Source organism: Varanus komodoensis, unplaced genomic scaffold, assembly GCF_004798865.1.
Source record: "Varanus komodoensis strain SLA01 unplaced genomic scaffold, ASM479886v1 scaffold122, whole genome shotgun sequence".
NCBI classification, from domain to species: domain Eukaryota; kingdom Metazoa; phylum Chordata; class Lepidosauria; order Squamata; family Varanidae; genus Varanus; species Varanus komodoensis.
Window position 1 is genome coordinate 253,097 of NW_025335356.1, and position 7,500 is coordinate 260,596.

Here is a 7,500-nt window from a genome sequence, read left to right on the forward strand (position 1 = left end):
GCAGCTGCTCTCACCCATGACTTTGAAAAGGCCTGTCCCAAGGAGAAGCCTGCTCCCACAGCCAGGACCAGCACCAAAGGTAGGTATGGTTGGGCACCTCCCAAGAACCCCCACTCCAGCAGGGTCCCACTGAGAAGAACACAGCCCACCCTTGCCGTCTGCTCCAGCCCAGTGGCCATGGGGAAAGCTCACACACCTGCTCCCTGGCTCTCCGCCTGCCTAGCAAGCAGTAGCACGGAAAAGAGAGATGAGCAGCAAGAGCAGCTTGTACTGAAGAAAGGGGTCCACTGAAGCTGCCTTGCCCAAGTGTCCCCCAAAACTCAGAGCTACCCCATTTCCAGCGCAGGCATTCACTTTACAATGACTACTAGCCACATCTTTCTGCACTCTTGTAAAAAGCCCCAGGGAATTTCTGGTAATGTGAACTGACGAGTCGAGAAGTTGCACCTTGGACGAAGAATCAACTAGATGCTTTCCCCACCAATTAGCCATTCAAATGCTTTGAACTACAATTCCCATTAATCCCAGCCAGCAAGGTCAGGGATGACAGAAGCTATAGTCTAGAACAGGTCGGCAACCTGTGGCTCTGGAGCTGCACGTGGCTCTTGAACCCCTCTGCCGCGGCTCCGTCGCTCAAAACAAGCTCAAAGCTCCACTCAGTAACGCACCGCTAGTTAGTTAAGTAAATCAGCTAGTTAAGTAAATCGCTACATTCCGCTGCTAAACAAGCTTCCTGCACGCTCTCATGTTACACGAAACTGGCTGAAAGAATTCTCTTTGTCCCAACTTAATCTCCTTCCTCTGAATGTTAAAAGCTGCGCTTGGGACCTGTCACAATGCACAGCACTTGACTGTTTATCTGCTAATCAGTCACTAAACATACCTTTATCTCCAGCACAGCTCCCCAACCCCCACCCGTAGGCCAACCATGGATAAACTGAAGCAAAGTTTCAGAAGAAAACCCAAAAGTTTAATGGTACGTGGGTAGATTCATTTGCTTTTACTGCTGACGAACTTATGGGGTTTGCTGTTTAATGCATGCAGCCCTTTAGCACTGACTTTGACTCTTCAGGAAGCTGTTCTCCTATTCAAAATATTTGAAAGGAGTCCTACTAGTTTATAATAAGATTAAAAATAAGAGTTCTTAGTGACTGAACAAGAGCTGCTGCTAAATCATAATGAAGATATACATAGCATTAAGGTAAAAAACTATATAAGCAGTGTTATCTTCATTTTAGATGTCAAAAGGGTTTTGCGGCTCCTGGTGTTTTCTTTTGTGTGGGAAACAGGTCCAAATGGCTCTTTGAGTGTTAAAGGTTGCCGACCCCTGGCCTAGAACATCTAGATGTTCCTTTCCCAACATGGTGACCTTCAGAGGCATTTGGACTGCAATGCCCAGAATTCCCATCCTGCATATCCATTGACTGGAAATTTTGGGTGTTGTAGTCCAAACGCGTCTGCAAGGCACAAGGTTGGGGAAGGCTGATCTAGATGGCCTCATGGGTAGTTGCCAATGTTAGTCTACATAGAGTAGACCCATTGAAAGGAATGGGGATGAAGTTACAACTTCTTCCATGCATTTCAATGGGTCTCCTCTATATAGGACTAATATTAGATACCATGTTAGGGAGGGCTGTTGGGAAACAAAGAGAAACTCAGTTTCTACCATCAAAATGAAGCAAGTCCTTTTCCTCACAAACACACATTCTTGCTAATAAATACTATTCCATTTTGAGATAGTACACATGTTTCAAATATGTGGGAGCAAGTCCCCCCTCCGTTTGCTTGCCTTTCATTATTGGGACAAAGGATTATATTCTTTTTCTCCTCTGTGACCCCAACCACACATACAGGTAGTCCCTGAGATACAACAACCCATACTGCAAACAAATTCCCATACAGCCTTTTAATTTTTTAAAGATTACTGCAGAAAATCCTGATCACCATAGAGAAGAAGTGAAAAGGGAGAGAGGGAGGGCCTCTGAAGCATCACCATAGAGAGAAAGTACGAGGGGAGAGAGGGTCTCCAAAGCACACCTCCCTGCCTCACCCATCCAGAGAGGGAAATTTCTTCGGCATTTCTTTGTTCCAAAGAAGTGGCACTAATGAGTTGGGTCAGGGGCTATTCAGTTTTTTCACTTCCTTGGAGGTCCAGCACCCTAAACCCCCACAAATGTGGGGGGCCAATTATAAGTGATCTGGCTTCTGTACAAATCTGACTTAAAGATGAATTTCCATTTTCTCAGGAACAGAACTCATCTGTAACCCAGGGACTGCCCTATACACAATTCTGTGCTGGACATTCAAGGGAAACATGAACACTCTGCAAAGAAGAGCAATTTTAACCTGGAATAATATGCAGCATCAGAAGCAAGAGTTCCAAGGAAAGGAACAGGCCAAAACTGTTTTGAACAGACTTCTTGTCATTAAACAGAATGACAAGTCTGTCCAGATTGGCTGAGCCAAAAGTTCCAGTGTGTTCTTGTTCTCCCTCAATTCTGATGATGAAGAGAAGGAACAGGAAAATAGGAAGCCACCTTATACTGAATTAGGGACTATCGATCCATCTGGCTCAGGATTGCCCACAACAGGGCAAACTCTGGTGCTCCTGATGTTGGACAAGTAGAGGAAGACATGGTAGAGGCACAAAGAATTAGGCATGAAGGGATGGAGAAAGCAGATAAAAATACTAGAACGTGGGGTTTCTCCAATGAATTTGAGTGATGAGAGATTCAGGACAAAAGCACGCATTTCACACAGTGGCATTAAAAATGATGAAATTTGTTATGAGGTGTGGCAATGGTCAAGCATTTCGACCAAGACAAATTCATGGAGGATGACATGACCAGTGGCTCCTGATTATGCTGGCAATATAGTACCTCCAACATCATCTAGAAGAACTTGTGGCCATCTGGACTGCCCACCATTCCTGTAGCAGTTGCTAGAGAACATGAATAGGAAGGTGGTGCTGTTCTCACATCCTGCTTATAGGCTTCTCATAAGCATCCACTTGGCCACTATGAAACCAAAAAGTTGGACTAGTTGGGTTGTTGATCTTCTCCAGCATGGGTCTTGGCATGCTCTGTTTACATTTCTGTGCTGCCCGTCAGCCAAACTATCTGGGCCATTCACAAGGCAAACATAAAACAATAAAATAGAACACAGTAGAAGACAAGTTTGGAGCAGAATAGAACTCATCGTGCTTGGTAGAACAGAGATTGGCAACCCAATATCCTCCATCTAGCAAGAGTCAAGACAGCACACCAAGATGCTCCCTGTTTTAAAATACATTTTCCCTCACCAAGTAAATGAATCAAAAAGCAGGCAGTGGGGTCAGAATCAATGAGTGTCAATAATGCAGCTGCCAGCGTGGATCCATATGACAAAGCGACTGTCTCCTCTAGAGGTGGTGTCAGCCAGATGCCCCATCCTGCTCTGACTCAGTCGTTTCAAGAGCGCTGTCTTGAGATGGTCCCTGCAACACCCGTCGCCCAGCCCAATCCTTTCCACAGATGCCCCGGCTGAGCTGGAGGACAGGCGAGTTCAGCTGGAGACTAGAAGCACTTCAGCTCTGCAGACTTTTGCTGCAGATTGGTCAGGCGGCCTGGGGCAGTGGTGAAGCGAGACTAAAAATAGCCCATCAGGATATCCAGCGGCGCGTGCAAGGGAGGCAGACAGCCATGGCGAAGGAAGGAATTACAAAAGAGAGAAATTGGTGGAGGTGGAACATGATCAGATGGTGCGGGTGGATGCAAGATTCTTTGCGTGAACTGGGCTATTAGGATAAAACAAATCTAAACAGATTCACTGAAAGTTGCTACCAGTGTTTATGTTAATATGCCAAGAAACTCACGTTTTGCAAAAGTACAACTAAATGCGGTGTTCAGAAACCATTTTTCAAGTCTCTTGAATTAAGCTTGTTATTCATGACCAGCCTGCTCAGCTATATACATTTTGTTACTCAAGTGGCTGTAAATTTTCTTAGGTAGATTTTCCAGAAAGAATAATTTATTTGTTTTATTTATTTATTAGAACATTTCTATGCCGCCCTTTGCCAAAGCCTCGGGGAGCTATAATGGAGCTATAATAATGGAAAGCAAATAATGGAAAGCAAAGCAAAGCTTTTTGCCATCATCACATTCCACCAGGGCTTTCACAAAATATTTTGCTGCCTAGGGCAAAAGATTGTGCCCACAGCCTCCCCACTTCCATGTGAAAAAGCAGACTGGATGACAGTCAGATTGTTTCTTCAGCACTGGCACAGGATGGTGTCCTTGAATGCACCTGAAAGTAGAAGGCCAGCTTAGGCAGTGGAAGGCAAGCCAGCTGGTGCAGGGCCCTCTGGTTTGGCATGTTCCTGCCAGCTCCCAGAAAGCGCTGCCTAACGGTAGGGCTGGCCCTGCATTCCACTCTTGTAGTTGGCCTTCATTCTTAATAAATATATTGCTACATGCTGAGAGCCTTCATGGGAGAAGCTGTGATAAAGCTCTTGGCAGTAATTAGATAAGCTGCCCTGATGTCTCAGAAGAGCAGATGTTTCTTTGGTGAATGTTGACTAAGCTGGTTGGAGCTTACAAAAAACAAGATGGCTGCAAGGGTCTAGGGAAGGAGAACTAGAAGAAACAGGAGCCTGGGACAGAAGCAGGCCAGCACCTGAAATGCAGCAGACAAGGGAAGCTATGAGGCTACAAGAGAGAGTAATACAGAGGAACGATCGAGAGCAAGAGGAAAAGACAGGAAGGAAAAGGCACTGGACAGAGAGCAGAATTGGCACATGACCTGAAGCTGCAGGGGACAAAAACAGACATCCATATGACGATTTCCAATAACACCCATGCGGCAGGTCCCCAGCTGCCTGCCTAGACAGCTGGAAAGAAGGAACATCATTCAAGCAGATCTAGACGGAGATTAGATGTTATGCAATGTCTCCACAGCTGATTCTTTAGAAAGTCTCCAGCAGACAAGCTTGCACTGGTATCTTCAAGGCCTCGCCGCAGCCCATCTCCTCACTGACCTGGATTTTAGTGACTCAGCATTTTAAAAAATGCATTTTAAATAATTCAGCATGGCACATAAGACTCAGAGGAGGGCTGTGGGGAGTGTGCTTGGGACACATGATTTGTTCCAAAAGTCAAACTAAAATAGAAAGGCAGCACTGGGATTCAGAGTAGCAGGGTCGTGCACTTCTCTAGTTATTTTATTTTCACTAGTGCCTACAGCAACTTGAACAAGTATAGCCAATGCAGTTCAGCTTGTCCATCAGTGGCACATGGGCATTGGCCTGATTGGCGGGTGCAGCGGAGGGTGGGGAGTGACACAGCTCCTACATTCCTCCCTGGCCATTGATAAGGGCAACCACCAAGAATTTTAACTCCGCCACTGCTTAGAGGAAACTCAATATTACTTTCAGTGGCTAACGATCAACACTCATCTTTTCATTCCATCAACACGTTTACAAAACCAATGTTTGCAGTAAGTTCTCTGAAACAAAGCCAAATAACTTACTTTCCCACTTGAAGTGCCATTGCGATGCCAGCAGCTGCACCTTCCCAAAACCCACATCTGCGCAAGGTATTAAAGTACAAAGGCTTGAACTTTCCAGCACCATGTCAGCTTAGCTTTAACACAGTGGAAATAGGGCAGAACATGTGCCCTGCAGGCTTGTCAAATCTGAAAGACTGGAAGAGAGCTGCACCCTCGGAAGCAGCATGCCAAGACAAAACCCGATTCTAAGGATGAGCCTGGCTGCTCATTCTCTAGCAAGGATCAGCGGCAACGTACAGGCCTTGGTGCCCTCACCAAAGGCCAACCCAAGCCAAAGCTGTGGGGTTTTTAGAGAACAGGCGTCAGCACAGGTCCTACTCCAGCCTTTTGTTCCCTGTAGTTTGTCTGACTACATTTGTATCCTCCGCTTGGCCAAGTCCCCACTGAGATGCACAAGCAAAACTTCCATTTAACCTGTTTTATATGCGAGTCTCGCCACAGGGCTGAATCTTGATCTTGCAGCCTAAACCGACTGCTTCATTGCTGAACTGAAATCGCATACTTGTGAAAACCCGTTATTTGCCCAGCTTTCAAAGGTGAAAGTGAAGACCGACCATACAATGCGTGCATCCTAGTACAATGCCGTGAGTGCAGCTATTCAAAGGAAGCCCAGTGGAATCCAGTTAGATTTACAGGCAGGTTAAGTGTGCATGACCAGCTTCCCCTCCCCCGCTGCCTCCTTGGTGTGCTGAATCAGCCCCCCCCCCCATCATCCTAGCTGGCAGCAGAGGGGGATGTTCTCCAGCTCAAGCTGAAGGGAGCCACGATGGGGAAGGCTGACACGGAGCATCGCGGTCTCACGCAGCAGCATCTCATGATGGGTGCAAACCAAAGCCCCCTGAATCTTCCCCGTAACTATGTGCAGAGTCTATCAAGCATGACTGATGTATATACATATATATAGCATCAGCGATCTTCACTGTCATAAAGACAAACAGATTGAAATACACATGACCGCCTGCCAAATATTACACACAGCAAAAATTCAGCCCCAGTTCACACTGGCCCTGCAACCACTCCCAAAACTTGAGTTGTGTTAAATTCTACCTGTGCCCCCAAAGAGCACGTTATAAGCCATGTGTGTATTCACAGACATATGCACCATGTATCTGAGGGCTGTACGTATCTGTGGATTAGGCTGCTGACGATGCACATACTAGCATTTTACATTCTTACTTCTCGGTCAAAGCATCTTCTCCGTGGCCTGTGCCCTTCATTGCCTGTAGCCACAGAAGCATTTCTCACATGCCCTGGCAGGCCCTGCTCAGGAAGCATAATCTGTGAAAGTACAAAACCCAAACAGTCCCCCTTGTGGCCAGTGTGTAAAGTACACTTTAGCCTTTCATACCACCATCCCATGGTAGAGGATGAGGTGGCTGGATGGAGCCATGGAAGCAGTTGGTGTGAGCTTGAGTGGACTCCGGGGGATGGTGGAGGACAGGAAGGCCTGGAGGAGTGTTGTCCACGGGGTCGCGATGGGTCGGACACGACTTCGCGACTAGCAACAACAACCACCACCATCCCAGCAAGGACCCACTGCATGACCATCACCCAAATAAACCCAGGTGCTGTGCGTGATTTGCCCCCTCCTGGGCAGTTTCGCCATCACTGTAGTCCATTTATTTCCCACGTGTAACAACCACACCATGGCCAAACCACATGGCAAGCATGTGTACAAGCAAGCTAGCCCCTGCTAAGGTTGGGTTTTTTATCAAAAGCAGTTGTAGAAGGCTCTGGCCAGAAGGAAGGGCATAGAGAGGGCCCAGCTTTTCCTCCTTGAGCAGTGGCTTTTCAGCTGCTGGCAACATACATCTTTTCCCCATACTGGAAAAGCAGCTGAAGGGTGGAAGGTATTGAGTAGATGAAAGGGCACGAGAAAATCTGAAGTAACCGCTCCCTTCCCCATCCTTTTTCCTACACAGTCAAGGTTTCTTCCATGGATACCTTTCATTTTCT